Genomic DNA, 24073 nt, shown 5'->3' with positions numbered 1-24073 from the left:
CAGAATATAGAATTTAGAATATAGAATGAAGAACACAGAAAATTTAATATAGAATACAGGATATAGAACACAGTATATAGAACAAGGAATGCAGAACTCAGGGCTTAGAATATAGAATACAGAATACTGAATATATAATCTAGAATATAAAATGTATATCACAGAATTTAGAATATAGAATAGAGAATACTGAATAAAGAATTTAGAATATAGAATATAGAACACAGAATATAGAATATAGAACCCAGAATATAGAGCATGGAATGCAGAACACAGAATTTAGAATATAGAATACAGAATAGTGAATATATAATCTAGAATACACAATGTATATCACAGAATTAAGAATATAGAATACAGAATACTGAATATAGAATTTTGAATTTAGAATATAGAACACAGAATATAGAGTATAGAATTCGAACTGCAGATTATAGATTGTAGAATATCCAATTAAAAACCCAAAATTTTGTGTATAGAATTGAGATTATAGAACACAGAATATAAACATGGAATGTAGAACACATATATAAGAATATAGTATACAGAATATTTAATATAGAATTTAGAATATAGAATGTAGAAAACAGAATATAGAATAGAGAATAGAGAATAGAGAACCCAAAATTTAGAACATGGAATGCAGAACACAGAATTTAGAATAAAGAATACAAAATAGTGAAAATAGGATTTAGAATTTAGAATGTAGAACACAGAATATAGACTATAGAATTCGAAATGCAGAATATAGAATGCAGTATATAGAATGAAAAACCCAAAATTTTGTATATAGAATTGAGAATATAGAACACAGAAATTAAACATGGAATGTAGAACACATATTTAAAAATAAAGAATACAGAATACTGAATATAGAGCACAGAATATAGAATAGAGAATATAGAACACAGAAATTATAATATGGAATGCAGAACACAGATTTTAGAATATAAAATACAGTATACTGAATATTGAATTTAGAATATAGAATTTAGAACACGGAAAATAGTGTATAGAATACGGAATGCAGAATATAGGATGTAGAATATAGAATGAAGAAAGCAAAATATCCAATATAGGACAAAAAATATAGAACAGAGAATTTAGAACATGGAATTCAGAACAGAGGATTTAGAATATAGAATAAAGAATAATGAATACAGAATATAGAATAAAGAATGAAGAACACAGAATATAGAATATAGAAAATGGAATGTAGAATATAAAATACAGAATATAGAATATAGAACACAGAATATACAATATGGAAAAGAGAATACAGAATCCAGAATTTAGAACATGGATTACAGAACACAGAATTTAGAATAAATAATACAGAATACTGAATATAGAATTTAGAATATTGAATGCGGAACACAGAATTTTGAATATAGAATACAATATACTGAATATATAATTTAGAAAATGGAATGCAGAACACAGAATTTAGAAAATAGATTACAGAATAATGAATATAGAATGTAGAACACAGAATGTAGAATAGAGAATAGAGAATATAGAATCTAGAATTTAGAACATGGAATGCAGAACACAGAATTTAGAGTATAGAATACAGAATACTGTGTATAGAATTTAGAATATAGAATGTAGAACACAGAATATAGAATATAGAATACGGGATACAGAGTACACAATTTAGAATATAGAATGTAGAACACAGAATATAGAATATAGTATAAGGAATGCATAATGTAGAATACAGAAAATAGAATGTAGAACACAGAATATAGCATATGGGAAACAGAATACAGAACTCAGAATTTAGAACATGGAATGCAGAACTCAGAATTTAGAATATAGAATACAGAATACTGAATACACAATTTAGAATATATAATGTAGAACACAGATTATAGAATATAGAAAAGAGAATATTGAATCTAGAATTTAGATCATGGAATGCAGAACACAGAATTTAGGATATAGAATATAGAACACAGAGCTTAGAATATAGAATAAAGAATGCAGAATATAGAATTAAGAATATAGAATGAATAACACAGAAAATTGAATATAGAATACAGGATATACAACACAGTATATAGAACAAGGAATGTAGTACTCAGGACTTAGAATATAGAAAATAGAATACAGAATATAGTATTAAGAATATAGTATGTAAAACACAGAAAATAGCATATAGAGTACGGAAAGCAGAATATGGCATGTAGAACACAGAATTTATAATATAGTATACAGAATACTGAACATAATGCAGAAAATTGAATTTAAAATATTGAATGAATATCACAGAACATAGAATATAGAATAGAGTATATAGAAGCCAGAATTTTCAACATCGAATGCAGAACACAGAATTTAGAAAATAGAATACAGAATACTGAAAATAAAATTTATGATATAGAACCTGGAACCCAGAATATAGAATAGAGAATAGAGAATATAGAACCAATAATTTAGAAAATGGAATGCAGAACGTAGAATTTAGAATATAGAATATAGAACACAGAATTTAGAATATAGATTACGGAATGCAGAAAATACTATTTAAAATATAGAAAAAGAAGACAATATATAGAATAGAGAATAGAGAATAGAGAACACAGAATTGAGAACATTAAATTCAGAACACAGAATTTAGAATATAGAATACAGAATACTGAATACAGAAAAAAGTATATAGAATGTACAACACAGAATATAGAATATAAAATACGGAATGCAGAATATTGTATGTAGAATATAGAATGAAGAACACAAAATATAGAAGATAGTATAGAGAATATAGAATCCAGAATTTAGAACATGGAATGCAGAACACAGAATTTAGAGTATAGAATACAGAATACTTTATATAGAATTTAGAATATAGAATGTAGAACACAGAATATAGAATATAGAATACGGAATAGTGAGTATACAATTTAGAACATAGAATGAAGAACACAGAATTTAGAATATATATTACAGAATTCTGAATATAGATTTAGAACATGGAATGGAAAACACAGAATTTAGAATATAGAAAACAGAATACTGAATATATAATTTAGAATATAGAATTTATTACAAAAAATTTAGAATATAGAATACAGAATACTGAATATATAATTTAGAAAATAGAATGTAGAAAACAGAATATAGAATAGAGAATAGAGAATAGAGAACCCTGAATTTAGAACATGGAATGCAGAACACAGAATTTAGAATATAGAATACAGAATACTGAATGTAGAATTTAGAATATAGAATGTAAATCACAGAATATAGTATATTGATTAACGAATTCAGAATATAGAATTTAGAATATAGAATAAAGAACAACGAATATAGAATATTGATTAGAGAATATACAACCAAAGTTTTAGAACATGGATTGCAGAACACAGAATTTAGAATATAGAATACAGAACACTGAATATAGAGTTTACAATATAGAATGTAGAACACAGAATATAGAATAGACGATAGAGAATATAGGACCCAGAATTTAGAACATGGAATGCAGAACACAGAATTTAGAATACAGAATACAGAATACTGAAGGTAGAATTTAGAGTAGAGAATGTAGAACACAGAAATTAAAAAATACAATACGGAATGCAGAATATAGAATGTAGAATATAGAATGAAGGACACAAAATATAGTATACAGGAGAGAGAATATAGAAAACAGAATTTACAACATGGAATGCAGAACACAGAATTTAGAATATAGAATACAGAATAATGAATACAGAATATAGAATATAGAATGAAGAACACAGAATATACAATATAGAATACGGATTGTAGAATATAGAATACAGAATATGGAATGTAGAAAATAGAATACCGAATATAAAATGTAGAACACAGAATTTAGAATATGGAAAACAGAATACAGAAATCAGAATGTAGAACATGGAATGCAGAAAACAGTATTTAGAATATAGACTACAGTAGACTGTATATAGACATTAGAATATACAATATAGAACACAGAATATAGAATATAGAATACCTAATACTGGGTATACAATTTAGAACATAGAATGCAGAACACAGAATTTCGAATATATATTACAGAATACTGAATATAGATTTAGAGCATGGAATGAAGAACACAGAATTTAGAATATAGAATACAAAATACTGAATATAGAACTTAGAATATAGAATGTAGAAAACAGAATATAGAATAAAGAATAGAAAATAGAGAATATAGAACCCAGAATTTAGAACATGGAATGCAGAACACAGAATTTAGAATAAATAATACAAAATACTGAATATAGAATTTTGAATTTAGAATGTAGAACACAGAATAGAGAGTATAGAATTCGAAATGCAGAATATAGATTGTAGAACATCCAATGAAAAACCCAAAATTTTGTATATAGAATTGAGAATATAGAACACAGAATTTAAACATGGAATGTAGAACACATATTTAAGAATATAGTATACAGAATACTTAATATAGAATTTAGAATATAGAATGTAGAAAACAGAATATAGAATAGAGAATAGAGAATAGAGACCCAGAATTTAGAACATGGAATGCAGAACACAGAATTTAGAATAAAAAATACAAAATAGTGAAAATAGAATTTAGAATTTAGAATGTAGAACACAGAATATAGAATAGAGAATTCAAAATGAAGAATATAGACTGTAGAATATAGAATGAAGAACCCCAAATTTGTATATAGAATTGAGAATATAAAACACACAATTTAAACATGGAATGTAGAACACATATTTAAAAATATAGAATACAGAATACTGAATATAGAATTTAGAATATAGAAAGTAGAGCACAGAATATAGAATATAGAATATAGAACACAGAAATTATAACATGGAATGCAGAACACAGAATTTAGAATATAGAATACAGAATACTGAATATAGAATTTAGAATATAGAATGAAGAACACAGAATGTAGAATATAGATTACAAAATATAGAACCCAGAATTTAGAACATAGAATGCAGAACACAGAAATTAGAATATATTATACAGAATACTAAATATACAATTTAGATTATATAATGTAGAACACAGAATTTAGAATATAGAATAAAGAATACTGAACCAAGAATTTAGAAAATGGAATGCTTAAGACAGAATTCAGATTTTTGAATGTAGACACAGAGTTTACAAAATAGAATACCGAATGCAGAATATAGAATTTAGGATATAGAATTAGGAACACAAAATCTACAATATAGAATACAGAGTATAGGACACAGAATATAGAAAAAGGAATGCAGAGCTGAGGATGTAGGATATAGAATACAGAATACTGAATATACTATTTAGAATATGGAACGTAGTACACAGAATATCGAATAAATAAGGGAGAATATAGAACCCAGAATTTAGAGCATGGAATGCAGAACACAGAATTTAGAATATAGAATATAAAAATCTGAATATTGAAATTAGAACATTGAATGTAGAACACAGAATTTAGAATATAGAACACAGAATACTGAATATAGAATGTAGAATATAGAATTGTATCACAGAATTTAGAATATAGAATACAGAATACAGAATATAGAATTTAGAATATAGAATGTTGAACACAGAATATAGACTACAGAATATAGAACCCAGAATTTAGAACATGGAACGCAGAACACAGAATTTAGAATATAGAATACAGAATACTGAATATTGAATTTAGAGTATAGAATTTAGAACACAGAAAATAGAGTATAGAATACGGAATGCAGAATATAGAATGTAGAATAGAATGAAGAACGCAAAATATAGACTAGAGGACAAAAAATATAGAACACAGAATTTAGAAAATGGAATTCAGAACAGAGGATTTAGAATATAGAATACAGAATAATGAATACAGAATATAGAATATAGAATGAAAAACACAGAATATAGAATATAGAAAACGGAATGTAGAATATAAAATACAGAATATAGAATATAGAACACAGAATATAGAATTTGGAAAGGGAATACAGAATCCAGAATTCAGAACATGGATTACAGAACACAGAATTTAGAATATAGAAAACAGAATACTGAATATAGAATTTAGAATATTGAATGCGGAACACAGAATTTTGTATATAGAATAAAATATACTGAATATATAATTTAGAAAATGAAATGCAGAACACAGAATTTAGAATATAGAATACAGAATAATGAATATATAATTTCGAATATAGAATGTAGAACACAGAATATAGAATATAGAATAGAGAATATATAACCCAGAATTTAGAACATGAAATGCAGAACACAGAATTTAGTGTATTGAATACAGAATTCTGTAAATAGAATTTAGAAAATAGAATGTAGAACACAGAATATAGAATATAGAATAAGGAATGCATAATATGATAAACAGAATATAGAATGTTGAACACAGAATATAGAATATGGAAAACAGAATACAGAACTCATAATTTAGAACATGGAATGCAGTTCTCAAAATTTAGAATATATAATACAGAATACTGAATACACAGTTTAGAATATATAATGTAGAACACAGAATATAGAAAAAGGAATGCAGAACTGAGGATGTAGGATATAGAATACAGCATACTGAAAATACAATTTAGAATATAGAATGTAGTACACAGAATATCGAATAAAGAAGGAGAATATAGAACCAAGAATTTAGAGCATGGAATGCAGAACACAGAATTTAGAATATAGAATATATAAAACTGAATATTGAATTTAGAACATTGAATGTAGAACACAGAATTTAGAATATAGAACACAGTATACTGAATATAGAATGTAGAATATAGAATTGTATCACAGAATTTAGAATATAGAATACAGAATACAGAATATAGAATTTAGAATATAGAATGTTAAACACAGAATATAGACTACAGAATATAGAACCCAGAATTTAGAACATGGAACGCAGAACACAGAATTTAGAATATAGAATACAGAATAGTGAATATAGAATTTAGAACACAGAAAATAGTGTATAGAATACGGAATGCAGAATATAGAATGTAGAATAGAATGAAGAACGCAAAATATAGAATATAGGACAAAAAATATAGAACACAGAATTTAGAACATGGAATTCAGAACAGAGGATTTAGAATATAGAATACAGAATAATGAATACAGAATATAGAATATAGAATGAAAAACACAGAATATAGAATATAGAAAACGGAATGTAGAATATAAAATACAGAATATAGAATATAAAACACAGAATATAGAATTTGGAAAGAGAATACAGAATCCAGAATTCAGAACAAGGATTACAGAACACAGAATTTAGAATATAGAATACAGAATACTGAATATAGAATTTAGAATATTGAATGCGGAACACAGAATTTAGAATATAGAATACAGAATAATGAATATAGAATTTCGAATATAGAATGTAGAACACAGAATATAGAATATAGAATAGAGAATATATAACCCAGAATTTAGAACATGGAATGCAGAACACAGAATTTACTGTATTGAATACAGAATTCTGTAAATAGAATATAGAAAATTGAATGTAGAGAACAGAATATAGAATATAGAAGACGGAACACTGAGTATACAATTTAGAATATACAATGTAAAACACAGAATATAGAATATAGTATAAGAATGAATAATATGACATACAGAATATAGAATGTAGAACACAGAATATAGAATATGGAAAACAGAATACAGAACTCAGAATTTAGAACATGGAATGCAGAACTCAGATTTTAGAATATATAATACAGAATACTGAATACACAGTTTAGAATATATAATGTAGAACACAGAATATAGAATAGAGAATAGAGAATATTGAATCCAGAATTTAGATCATGGAATGCAGAACACAGAATTTAGAATATAGAATGTAGAACACAGAGCTTAGAATATAGAATACAGAATGCAGAATATAGAATTAAGAATATAGAATGAAGAACACAGAAAATTTAATATAGAATACAGGATATAGAACACAGTATATAGAACAAGGAATGCAGAACTCAGGGCTTAGAATATAGAATACAGAATACTGAATATATAATCTAGAATATAAAATGTATATCACAGAATTTAGAATATAGAATAGAGAATACTGAATAAAGAATTTAGAATATAGAATATAGAACACAGAATATAGAATATAGAACCCAGAATATAGAGCATGGAATGCAGAACACAGAATTTAGAATATAGAATACAGAATAGTGAATATATAATCTAGAATACACAATGTATATCACAGAATTAAGAATATAGAATACAGAATACTGAATATAGAATTTTGAATTTAGAATATAGAACACAGAATATAGAGTATAGAATTCGAACTGCAGATTATAGATTGTAGAATATCCAATTAAAAACCCAAAATTTTGTATATAGAATTGAGATTATAGAACACAGAATATAAACATGGAATGTAGAACACATATATAAGAATATAGTATACAGAATATTTAATATAGAATTTAGAATATAGAATGTAGAAAACAGAATATAGAATAGAGAATAGAGAATAGAGAACCCAAAATTTAGAACATGGAATGCAGAACACAGAATTTAGAATAAAGAATACAAAATAGTGAAAATAGGATTTAGAATTTAGAATGTAGAACACAGAATATAGACTATAGAATTCGAAATGCAGAATATAGAATGCAGTATATAGAATGAAAAACCCAAAATTTTGTATATAGAATTGAGAATATAGAACACAGAAATTAAACATGGAATGTAGAACACATATTTAAAAATAAAGAATACAGAATACTGAATATAGAGCACAGAATATAGAATAGAGAATATAGAACACAGAAATTATAATATGGAATGCAGAACACAGATTTTAGAATATAAAATACAGTATACTGAATATTGAATTTAGAATATAGAATTTAGAACACGGAAAATAGTGTATAGAATACGGAATGCAGAATATAGGATGTAGAATATAGAATGAAGAAAGCAAAATATCCAATATAGGACAAAAAATATAGAACAGAGAATTTAGAACATGGAATTCAGAACAGAGGATTTAGAATATAGAATAAAGAATAATGAATACAGAATATAGAATAAAGAATGAAGAACACAGAATATAGAATATAGAAAATGGAATGTAGAATATAAAATACAGAATATAGAATATAGAACACAGAATATACAATATGGAAAAGAGAATACAGAATCCAGAATTTAGAGCATGGATTACAGAACACAGAATTTAGAATAAATAATACAGAATACTGAATATAGAATTTAGAATATTGAATGCGGAACACAGAATTTTGAATATAGAATACAATATACTGAATATATAATTTAGAAAATGGAATGCAGAACACAGAATTTAGAAAATAGATTACAGAATAATGAATATAGAATGTAGAACACAGAATGTAGAATAGAGAATAGAGAATATAGAATCTAGAATTTAGAACATGGAATGCAGAACACAGAATTTAGAGTATAGAATACAGAATACTGTGTATAGAATTTAGAATATAGAATGTAGAACACAGAATATAGAATATAGAATACGGGATACAGAGTACACAATTTAGAATATAGAATGTAGAACACAGAATATAGAATATAGTATAAGGAATGCATAATGTAGAATACAGAAAATAGAATGTAGAACACAGAATATAGCATATGGGAAACAGAATACAGAACTCAGAATTTAGAACATGGAATGCAGAACTCAGAATTTAGAATATAGAATACAGAATACTGAATACACAATTTAGAATATATAATGTAGAACGCAGATTATAGAATATAGAAAAGAGAATATTGAATCTAGAATTTAGATCATGGAATGCAGAACACAGAATTTAGGATATAGAATATAGAACACAGAGCTTAGAATATAGAATAAAGAATGCAGAATATAGAATTAAGAATATAGAATGAATAACACAGAAAATTGAATATAGAATACAGGATATAGAACACAGTATATAGAACAAGGAATGTAGAACTCAGGACTTAGAATATAGAAAACAGAATACAGAATATAGAATTTAGAATATAGTATGTAAAACACAGAAAATAGCATATAGAGTACGGAAAGCAGAATATGGCATGTAGAACACAGAATTTATAATATAGTATACAGAATACTGAACATAATGCAGAAAATTGAATTTAAAGTATTGAATGAATATCACAGAACATAGAATATAGAATAGAGTATATAGAAGCCAGAATTTTCAACATCGAATGCAGAACACAGAATTTAGAAAATAGAATACAGAATACTGAAAATAAAATTTAGGATATAGAACCTGGAACCCAGAATATAGAATATAGAATAGAGAATATAGAACCAATAATTTAGAAAATGGAATGCAGAACGTAGAATTTAGAATATAGAATATAGAACACAGAATTTAGAATATAGATTACGGAATGCAGAAAATACTATTTAAAATATAGAAAAAGAAGACAATATATAGAATAGAGAATAGAGAATAGAGAACCCAGAATTGAGAACATTAAATTCAGAACACAGAATTTAGAATATAGAATACAGAATACTGAATACAGAAAAAAGTATATAGAATGTACAACACAGAATATAGAATATAAAATACGGAATGCAGAATATTGTATGTAGAATATAGAATGAAGAACACAAAATATCGAAGATAGTTTAGAGAATATAGAATCCAGAATTTAGAACATGGAATGCAGAACACAGAATTTAGAGTATAGAATACAGAATACTGTATATAGAATTTAGAATATAGAATGTAGAACACAGAATATAGAATATAGAATACGGAATAGTGAGTATACAATTTAGAACATAGAATGAAGAACACAGAATTTAGAATATATATTACAGAATTCTGAATATAGATTTAGAACATGGAATGGAAAACACAGAATTTAGAATATAGAAAACAGAATACTGAATATATAATTTAGAATATAGAATTTATTACAAAAAATTTAGAATATAGAATACAGAATACTGAGTATATAATTTAGAAAATTGAATGTAGAAAACAGAATATAGAATAGAGAATAGAGAATAGAGAACCCTGAATTTAGAACATGGAATGCAGAACACAGAATTTAGAATATAGAATACAGAATACTGAATGTAGAATTTAGAATATAGAATGTAAATCACAGAATATAGTATATTGATTAACGAATTCAGAATATAGAATTTAGAATATAGAATAAAGAACAACGAATATAGAATATTGATTAGAGAATATACAACCAAAGTTTTAGAACATGGATTGCAGAACACAGAATTTAGAATATAGAATACAGAACACTGAATATAGAGTTTACAATATAGAATGTAGAACACAGAATATAGAATAGACGATAGAGAATATAGGACCCAGAATTTAGAACATGGAATGCAGAACACAGAATTTAGAATACAGAATACAGAATACTGAAGATAGAATTTAGAGTAGAGAATGTAGAACACAGAAATTAAAATATAGAATACGGAATGCAGAATATAGAATGTAGAATATAGAATGAAGGACACAAAATATAGTATATAGGAGAGAGAATATAGAAAACAGAATTTACAACATGGAATGCAGAACACAGAATTTAGAATATAGAATACAGAATAATGAATACAGAATATAGAATATAGAATGAAGAACACAGAATATACAATATAGAATACGGATTGTAGAATATAGAATACAGAATATGGAATGTAGAAAATAGAATACCGAATATAAAATGTAGAACACAGAATTTAGAATATGGAAAACAGAATACAGAAATCAGAATGTAGAACATGGAATGCAGAACACAGTATTTAGAATATAGACTACAGTAGACTGTATATAGACATTAGAATATACAAAATAGAACATAGAATATATAATATAGAATACCTAATACTGGGTATACAATTTAGAACATAGAATGCAGAACACAGAATTTCGAATATATATTACAGAATACTGAATATAGATTTAGAGCATGGAATGAAGAACACAGAATTTAGAATATAGAATACAAAATACTGAATATAGAACTTAGAATATAGAATGTAGAAAACAGAATATAGAATAAAGAATAGAAAATAGAGAATATAGAACCCAGAATTTAGAACATGGAATGCAGAACACAGAATTTAGAATAAATAATACAAAATACTGAATATAGAATTTTGAATTTAGAATGTAGAACACAGAATATAGAGTATAGAATTCGAAATGCAGAATATAGATTGTAGAACATCCAATGAAAAACCCAAAATTTTGTATATAGAATTGAGAATATAGAACACAGAATTTAAACATGGAATGTAGAACACATATTTAAGAATATAGTATACAGAATACTTAATATAGAATTTAGAATATAGAATGTAGAAAACAGAATATAGAATAGAGAATAGAGAATAGAGAACCCAGAATTTAGAACATGGAATGCAGAACACAGAATTTAGAATAAAGAATACAAAATAGTGAAAATAGAATTTAGAATTTAGAATGTAGAACACAGAATATAGAATAGAGAATTCAAAATGAAGAATATAGACTGTAGAATATAGAATGAAGAACCCCAAATTTGTATATAGAATTGAGAATATAAAACACACAATTTAAACATGGAATGTAGAACACATATTTAAAAATATAGAATACAGAATACTGAATATAGAATTTAGAATATAGAAAGTAGAGCACAGAATATAGAATATAGAATATAGAACACAGAAATTATAACATGGAATGCAGAACACAGAATTTAGAATATAGAATACAGAATACTGAATATAGAATTTAGAATATAGAATGAAGAACACAGAATGTAGAATATAGATTACAGAATGCAGAATATAGAATTTAGAATATAGAATGAAGAACACAGAATATTGAATATAGATTACAAAATATAGAACCCAGAATTTAGAACATAGAATGCAGAACACAGAAATTAGAATATATTATACAGAATACTAAGTATACAATTTAGATTATATAATGTAGAACACAGAATTTAGAATATAGAATAAAGAATACTGAACCAAGAATTTAGAAAATGGAATGCTTAAGACAGAATTCAGATTTTTGAATGTAGACACAGAGTTTAGAAAATAGAAAACCGAATGCAGAATATAGAATTTAGAATATAGAATTAGGTACACAAAATCTAGAATATAGAATACAGAATATAGGACACAGAATATAGAAAAAGGAATGCAGAACTGAGGATGTAGGATATAGAATACAGAATACTGAATATACTATTTAGAATATGGAACGTAGTACACAGAATATCGAATAAATAAGGGAGAATATAGAACCCAGAATTTAGAGCATGGAATGCAGAACACAGAATTTAGAATATAGAATATAAAAATCTGAATATTGAAATTAGAACATTGAATGTAGAACACATAATTTAGAATATAGAACACAGAATACTGAATATAGAATGTAGAATATAGAATTGTATCACAGAATTTAGAATATAGAATACAGAATACAGAATATAGAATTTAGAATATAGAATGTTGAACACAGAATATAGACTACAGAATATAGAACCAAGAATTTAGAACATGGAACGCAGAACACAGAATTTAGAATATAGAATACAGAATACTGAATATTGAATTTAGAGTATAGAATTTAGAACACAGAAAATAGAGTATAGAATACGGAATGCAGAATATAGAATGTAGAATAGAATGAAGAACGCAAAATATAGAATATAGGACAAAAAATATAGAACACAGGATTTAGAAAATGGAATTCAGAACAGAGGATTTAGAATATAGAATACAGAATAATGAATACAGAATATAGATTATAGAATGAAAAACACAGAATATAGAATATAGAAAAAGGAATGTAGAATATAAAATACAGAATATAGAATATAAAACACAGAATATAGAATTTGGAAAGGGAATACAGAATCCAGAATTCAGAACATGGATTACAGAACACAGAATTTAGAATATAGAAAACAGAATACTGAATATAGAATTTAGAATATTGAATGCGGAACACAGAATTTTGTATATAGAATAAAATATACTGAATATATAATTTAGAAAATGAAATGCAGAACACAGAATTTAGAATATAGAATACAGAATAATGAATATAGGATTTCGAATATAGAATGTAGAACACAGAATATAGAATATAGAATAGAGAATATATAACCCAGAATTTAGAACATGAAATGCAAAACACAGAATTTAGTGTATTGAATACAGAATTCTGTAAATAGAATTTAGAAAATAGAATGTAGAACACAGAATATAGAATATAGAATAAGGAATGCATAATATGATAAACAGAATATAGAATGTTGAACACAGAATATAGAATATGGAAAACAGAATACAGAACTCATAATTTAGAACATGGAATGCAGTTCTCAGAATTTAGAATATATAATACAGAATACTGAATACACAGTTTAGAATATATAATGTAGAACACAGAATATAGAATATAGAATAGAGAATATTGAATCCAGAATTTAGATCATGGAATGCAGAACACAGAATATAGAATATAGAATGTAGAACACAGAGCTTAGAATATAGAATACAGAATGCAGAATATATAATCTAGAATATAGAATGTATAACACAGAATTTAGAATATAGAATACAGAATACTGAATATAGAATTTAGAATATACAATGTAGAACACAGAATATAGAATATAGAACCCAGAATATAGAGCATGGAATGCAGAACACAGAATTTAGAATATAGAATACAGAATACTGAATATATAATCTAGAATATAGAATGTATATCACAGAATTTAGAATATAGTATACAGAATACTGAATATAGAATTTTGAATTTAGAATGTAGAACACAGAATATAGAGTATAGAATTCGAAATGCAGAATATAGATTGTAGAATATCCAATGAAAAACACAAAATTTTGTATATAGAATTGAGAATATAGAACACAGAATTTAAACATGGAATGTAGAACACATATTTAAGAATATAGTATGCAGAATACTTAATATAGAATTTAGAATATTGAATGTAGAAAGCAGAATATAGAATAGAGAATAGAGAATAGAGAACCCAAAATTTAGAACATGGAATGCAGAACACAGAATTTAGAATAAAGAATACAAAACAGTGAAAATAGAATGTAGAATTTAGAATGTAGAACACAGAATATAGAATATAGAATTCGAAATGCAGAAAATAGAATGTAGAATATAGAAATAAGAACACAAAAATTAGTATATACAATTAAGTATATAGAACACAATATTTAAACATGGAAAGAAGAACACATATTAAAGACTATAGAATACAGAATACTGAATATAGAAATTAGAATATAGAATGAAGAACACAGAATATAGAATATAGAATATAGAACACAGAAATTATAACATGGAATGCATAACACTGAATTTAGAATATAGAATACAGAATACTGAATATAGAATTTAGAAAATAGTATGTAGCACTTAGAATGTAGAATATAGAATACGGAATGCAGAATATTAAAATTAGAATATAGAATGAAGAACACAGAATATTGAATATAGATTACAAAATATAGAATCCAGAATTTAGAACATGAAATGCAGAACACAGGATTTAGAATATAGAATACAGAAAAATGAATTAAGAATTTAGAATATAGAATGTAAAACACAGAATATAGTATATTGATTAGCGAATTCAGAATATAGAATTTGAATATAGAAAAAGAACACAGAATATAGAATATTGATTAGAGAATATAGAACCAAGGTTTTAGAACATGGATTGCAGGACACAGAATTTAGAATATAGAATACAGAACACTGAATATAGAGTTTACAATATAGAATGTAGAACACAGAATATAGAATAGACGATAGAGAATATAGAAGCCAGAATTTAGAACATGGAATGCAGAACACAGAATTTAAAATACAGAATACAGAATACTGAAGGTAGAATTTAGAGTATAGAATGTAGAACACAGAAATTAGAATATAGAATACGGAATGCAGAATATAGAATGTAGAACACAGAAATTACATTATAGAATACAGAATGCAGAGTATAGAATATAGAATATAGAATGAAGAACACAAAATATAGAATATAGGGGAGAGAATATAGAAAACAGAATTTAGAACATGGAATGCAGAACACAGAATTTAGAATATAGAATACAGAATAATAAATACACAATATAGAATATAGAATGAAGAACACAGAATATACAATATAGAATACGGAATGTAGAATATATAATACTGAATATAAAACGTAGAACACAGAATTTAGAATATGGAAAACAGAATACAGAACTCAGAATGTAGAACATGGAATGCAGAACACATTATTTAGAATAAAGACTACAGTATACTGTATATAGACATTAGAATATACAATATAGAACACAGAATATAGAATATAAAATACGGAATACTGGGTATACAATTTAGAACATACAATGCGGAACACAGAATTTAGAATATATATTACAGAACACTGAATATAGATTTAGAACATGGAATGAAGAACACAGAATTTAGAATATAGAATACAAAATACTGAATATAGAATTTAGAATATAGAATGTAGAAAACAGAATATATAATAGAGAATAGAAAATAGAGAATATAGAACCCAGAATGTAGAACATGGAATGCAGAACACAGAATTTAGAATAAAGAATACAAAATACTGAATATGGAATTTTGAATTTAGAATGTAGAACACAGAATATAGAGTATAGAATTCGAAATGCAGAATATAGATTGTAGAATATCCAATGAAAAACACAAAATTTTGTATATAGAATTGAGAATATAGAACACAGAATTTAAACATGGAATGTAGAACACATATTTAAGAATATAATATAGAGAATACTTAATATAGAAATTAGAAAATAGAATGTAGAAAACAGATTATAGAATAGAGAATAGAGAATAGAGAACCCAAAATTTAGAACATGGAATTCAGAACACAGAATTTAGAATAAAGAATACAAAATAGTGAAAATAGAATTTAGAATTTAGAATGTAGAACACAGAATATAGAATATAGAATTTGAAAAGCAGATTATAGAATGTAGAATATAGAATGTAAAACCCAAAATTTTGTATATAGAATTGAGAATATAGAACACAGAATTTAAACATGGAATGTAGAACACATATTATAAATATGGAATACAGAATACTGAATATAGAATTTAGAATATAGAATGAAGAGCACAGAATATAGAATATAGAATATAGAATATAGAACACAGAAATTATAACATGGAATGCAGAACACAGATTTTAGAATATAGAATACAGTATACTGAATATTGAATTTAGAATATAGAATTTAGAAAACGGAAAATAGTGTATAGAATACGGAATGCAGAATATAGAATGTAGAATATAGAATGAAGAAAGCAAAATATAGAATATAGGACAAAAAATATAGAACACAGAATTTAGAACATGGAATACAGAACAGAGGATTCAGAATATAGAATAAAGAATAATGAATACAGAATATAGAATATAGAATGAAGAACACAGGGTATAGAATATAGAAAATGGAATGTAGAATATAAAATAAAGAATATAGAATATAGAACACAGAATAAACAATACGGAAAAGAGAATACAGAATCCAGAATTTAGAACATGGATTACAGAACACAGAATTTAGAATAAAGAATAAAGAATACTGAATATAGAATTTAGAATATTGAATGCGGAACACAGAATTTTGAATATAGAATACAATATACTGAATATATAATTTAGAAAATAGAATGCAGAACACAGAATTTAGAATATAGAATACAGAATAATGAATATAGAATTTCGAATATATAATGTAGAACACAGACTATAGAATAGAGAATAGAGAATATAGAATCCAGAATTTAGATCATGGAATGCAGAACACAGAATTTAGGATATAGAATATAGAACACAGAGCTTAGAATATAGAATACAGAATGCAGAATATAGAATTAAGTATAAAGAATGAATAACACAGAAAATTGAATATAGAATACAGGATATAGAACACAGTATATAGAACAAGGAATGTAGAACTCAGGACTTAGAATATAGAATACAGAATACAGAATATAGAATTTAGAATATAGTATGTAAAACACAGAAAATAGAATATAGAGTACGGAAAGCAGAATATGGCATGTAGAACACAGAATTTATAATATAGTATACAGAATACTGAAAGGAATGCAGAAAATTGAATTTAAATTATAGAATGAAGATCACAGAACATAGAATATAGAATAGAGTATATAGAAGCCAGAATTTTCAACATCGAATGCAGAACACAGAAATTAGAAAATAGAATACAGAATACTGAAAATAAAATTTAGGATATAGAACCTAGAACCCAGAATATAGAATATAGAATAGAGAATATAGAACCAATAATTTAGAAAATGGAATGCAGAACGTAGAATTTAGAATATAGAATGTAGAACACAGAATTTAGAATATAGATTACGGAATGCAGAAAATACTATTTAAAATATAGAAAAAGAACACAGTATATAGAATAGAGAATAGAGAATAGAGAACCCAGAATTGAGAACATTAAATTCAGAACACAGAATTTAGAATATAGAATACAGAATACTGAATACAGAAAAAAGTATATAGAATGTACAACACAGAATATAGAATATAATATACGGAATGCAGAATATTGTATGAAGAATATAGAATGAAGAACACAAAATATCGAAGATAGTTTAGAGAATATAGAATCCAGAATTTAGAACATGGAATGCAGAACACATAATTTATAGTATAGAATACAGAATACTGTATATAGAATTTAGAATATAGAATGTAGAACACAGAATATAGAATATAGAATACGGAATACAGAGTATACCATTTAGAATATAGAATGTAGAACACAGAATATGGAATATAGTATAAGGAATGCATAATGTAGAATACAGAAAATAGAATGTAGAACACAGAATATGGAATATGGGAAACAGAATACAGAACCCAGAATTTAAAACATGGAATGCAGAACCCAGAATTTAGAGTATAGAATATACAATACTCTATATAGAATTTAGAATTTAGAATGTAGAACACAGATTATAGAATATAGAATTCAAAATGAAGAATATAGACTGTAGAATATAGAATGAAAAACCAAAAATTTGTATATAAAATTGAGAATATAGAACACACAAATTAAACATGGAATGTAGAACACATATTTAAAAATATAGAATATAGAATACTGAATATAGAATTTAGAATATAGAAAGAAGAGCACAGAATATAGAATATAGAATATAGAACACAGAAATTATAACATGGAATGCAGAACTCAGAATTTAGAATATAGAATACAGAATACTGAATATAGAATTTAGAATATAGAATGTAGAACACAGAATGTAGAATATAGATTACGGAATTCAGAATATAGAATTTAGAATATAGAATGAAGAACACAGAATATTGAATATAGATTACAAAATATAGAACCCAGAATTTAGAACATAGAATGCAAAACACAGAAATTAGAATATATAATACAGAATACTAAATATACAATTTAGATTATATAAGGTAGAACACAGAATTTAGAATATAGAATAAAGAATATTGAACAAAGAATTTAGAAAATGGAATGCTTAAAACAGAATTCAGATTTTTGAATGTAGACACAGAGTTTAGAAAATAGAACACCGAATGCAGAATATAGAATTTAGAATATAGAATTAGGAACACAAAATCTAGAATATAGAATACAGAATATAGGACACAGAATATAGAAAAAGGAATGCAGAACTGAGGATGTAGGATATAGAATACAGAATACTGAATATACAATTTAGAATATAGAATGTAGGACACAGAATATCGAATAAAGAAGAGATAATATAGAACCCAGAATTTAGAGCATGGAATGCAGAACACAGAATTTAGAATATAGAATACAGAATACTGTATATAGAATTTAGAATATAGAATGTAGAACACAGAATAAAGAATATAGAATACGGAATACAGATTATACCATTTAGAATATAGAATGTAGAACACAGAATATGGAATATAGTATAAGGAATGCATAATGTAGAATACAGAAAATAGAATGTAGAACACAGAATATGGCATATGGGAAACAGAATACAGAACCCAGAATTTAAAACATGGAATGCAGAACCCAGAATTTAGAGTATAGAATACACAATACTCTATATAGAATTTAGAATATAGAATGAAGAACACAGAATATAGAATATAGAAAACGGAATAGTGAGTATACAATTTAGAACATAGAATGCGAAACACAGAATTTAGAATATATATTACAGAATTCTGAAAATAGATTTAGAACATGGAATGAAAAACACAGAATTTAGAATATAGAATACAGAACACTGAATATAGAGTTTACAATATAGAATGTAGAACACAGAATATAGAATAGACGATAGAGAATATAGGACCCAGAATTTAGAACATGGAATGCAGAACACAGAATTTAGAATACAGAATACAGAATACTGAAGATAGAATTTAGAGTAGAGAATGTAGAACACAGAAATTAAAATATAGAATACGGAATGCAGAATATAGAATGTAGAATATAGAATGAAGGACACAAAATATAGTATATAGGAGAGAGAATATAGAAAACAGAATTTACAACATGGAATGCAGAACACAGAATTTAGAATATAGAATACAGAATAATGAATACAGAATATAGAATATAGAATGAAGAACACAGAATATACAATATAGAATACGGATTGTAGAATATAGAATACAGAATATGGAATGTAGAAAATAGAATACCGAATATAAAATGTAGAACACAGAATTTAGAATATGGAAAACAGAATACAGAAATCAGAATGTAGAACATGGAATGCAGAACACAGTATTTAGAATATAGACTACAGTAGACTGTATATAGACATTAGAATATACAATATAGAACATAGAATATAGAATATAGAATACCTAATACTGGGTATACAATTTAGAACATAGAATGCAGAACACAGAATTTCGAATATATATTACAGAATACTGAATATAGATTTAGAGCATGGAATGAAGAACACAGAATTTAGAATATAGAATACAAAATACTGAATATAGAACTTAGAATATAGAATGTAGAAAACAGAATATAGAATAAAGAATAGAAAATAGAGAATATAGAACCCAGAATTTAGAACATGGAATGCAGAACACAGAATTTAGAATAAATAATACAAAATACTGAATATAGAATTTTGAATTTAGAATGTAGAACACAGAATATAGAGTATAGAATTCGAAATGCAGAATATAGATTGTAGAACATCCAATGAAAAACCCAAAATTTTGTATATAGAATTGAGAATATAGAACACAGAATTTAAACATGGAATGTAGAACACATATTTAAGAATATAGTATACAGAATACTTAATATAGAATTTAGAATATAGAATGTAGAAAACAGAATATAGAATAGAGAATAGAGAATAGAGAACCCAGAATTTAGAACATGGAATGCAGAACACAGAATTTAGAATAAAGAATACAAAATAGTGAAAAAAGAATTTAGAATTTAGAATGTAGAACACAGAATATAGAATAGAGAATTCAAAATGAAGAATATAGACTGTAGAATATAGAATGAAGAACCCCAAATTTGTATATAGAATTGAGAATATAAAACACACAATTTAAACATGGAATGTAGAACACATATTTAAAAATATAGAATACAGAATACTGAATATAGAATTTAGAATATAGAAAGTAGAGCACAGAATATAGAATATAGAATATAGAACACAGAAATTATAACATGGAATGCAGAACACAGAATTTAGAATATAGAATACAGAATACTGAATATAGAATTTAGAATATAGAATGAAGAACACAGAATGTAGAATATAGATTACAGAATGCAGAATATAGAATTTAGAATATAGAATGAAGAACACAGAATATTGAATATAGATTACAAAATATAGAACCCAGAATTTAGAACATAGAATGCAGAACACAGAAATTAGAATATATTATACAGAATACTAAGTATACAATTTAGATTATATAATGTAGAACACAGAATTTAGAATATAGAATAAAGAATACTGAACCAAGAATTTAGAAAATGGAATGCTTAAGACAGAATTCAGATTTTTGAATGTAGACACAGAGTTTAGAAAATAGAAAACTGAATGCAGAATATAGAATTTAGAATATAGAATTAGGTACACAAAATCTAGAATATAGAATACAGAATATAGGACACAGAATATAGAAAAAGGAATGCAGAACTGAGGATGTAGGATATAGAATACAGAATACTGAATATACTATTTAGAATATGGAACGTAGTACACAGAATATCGAATAAATAAGGGAGAATATAGAACCCAGAATTTAGAGCATGGAATGCAGAACACAGAATTTAGAATATAGAATATAAAAATCTGAATATTGAAATTAGAACATTGAATGTAGAACACAGAATTTAGAATATAGAACACAGAGTACTGAATATAGAATGTAGAATATAGAATTGTATCACAGAATTTAGAATATAGAATACAGAATACAGAATATAGAATTTAGAATATAGAATGTTGAACACAGAATATAGACTACAGAATATAGAACCAAGAATTTAGAACATGGAACGCAGAACACAGAATTTAGAATATAGAATACAGAATACTGAATATTGAATTTAGAGTATAGAATTTAGAACACAGAAAATAGAGTATAGAATACGGAATGCAGAATATAGAATGTAGAATAGAATGAAGAACGCAAAATATATAATATAGGACAAAAAATATAGAACACAGAATTTAGAAAATGGAATTCAGAACAGAGGATTTAGAATATAGAATACAGAATAATGAATACAGAATATAGAATATAGAATGAAAAACACAGAATATAGAATATAGAAAACGGAATGTAGAATATAAAATACAGAATATAGAATATAAAACACAGAATATAGAATTTGGAAAGGGAATACAGAATCCAGAATTCAGAACATGTATTACAGAACACAGAATTTAGAATATAGAAAACAGAATACTGAATATAGAATTTAGAATATTGAATGCGGAACACAGAATTTTGTATATAGAATAAAATATACTGAATATATAATTTAGAAAATGAAATGCAGAACACAGAATTTAGAATATAGAATACAGAATAATGAATATAGAATTTCGAATATAGAATGTAGAACACAGAATATAGAATATAGAATAGAGAATATATAACCCAGAATTTAGAACATGAAATGCAGAACACAGAATTTAGTGTATTGAATACAGAATTCTGTAAATAGAATTTAGAAAATAGAATGTAGAACACAGAATATAGAATATAGAATAAGGAATGCATAATATGATAAACAGAATATAGAATGTAGAACACAGAATATAGAATATGGAAAACAGAATACAGAACTCATAATTTAGAACATGGAATGCAGTTCTCAGAATTTAGAATATATAATACAGAATACTGAATACACAGTTTAGAATATATAATGTAGAACACAGAATATAGAATATAGAATAGAGAATATTGAATCCAGAATTTAGATCATGGAATGCAGAACACAGAATATAGAATATAGAATGTAGAACACAGAGCTTAGAATATAGAATACAGAATGCAGAATATATAATCTAGAATATAGAATATATAACACAGAATTTAGAATATAGAATACAGAATACTGAATATAGAATTTAGAATATACAATGTAGAACACAGAATATAGAATATAGAACCCAGAATATAGAGCATGGAATGCAGAACACAGAATTTAGAATATAGAATACAGAATACTGAATATATAATCTAGAATATAGAATGTATATCACAGAATTTAGAATATAGTATACAGAATACTGAATATAGAATTTTGAATTTAGAATGTAGAACACAGTATATAGAGTATAGAATTCGAAATGCAGAATATAGATTGTAGAATATCCAATGAAAAACACAAAATTTTGTATATAGAATTGAGAATATAGAACACAGAATTTAAACATGGAATGTAGAACACATATTTAAGAAT

The sequence above is a fragment of the Vicugna pacos genome, unplaced genomic scaffold (assembly GCF_048564905.1).
Source record: "Vicugna pacos unplaced genomic scaffold, VicPac4 scaffold_19, whole genome shotgun sequence".
NCBI lineage: Eukaryota > Metazoa > Chordata > Mammalia > Artiodactyla > Camelidae > Vicugna > Vicugna pacos.
This window is presented reverse-complemented; position numbering follows the sequence as displayed.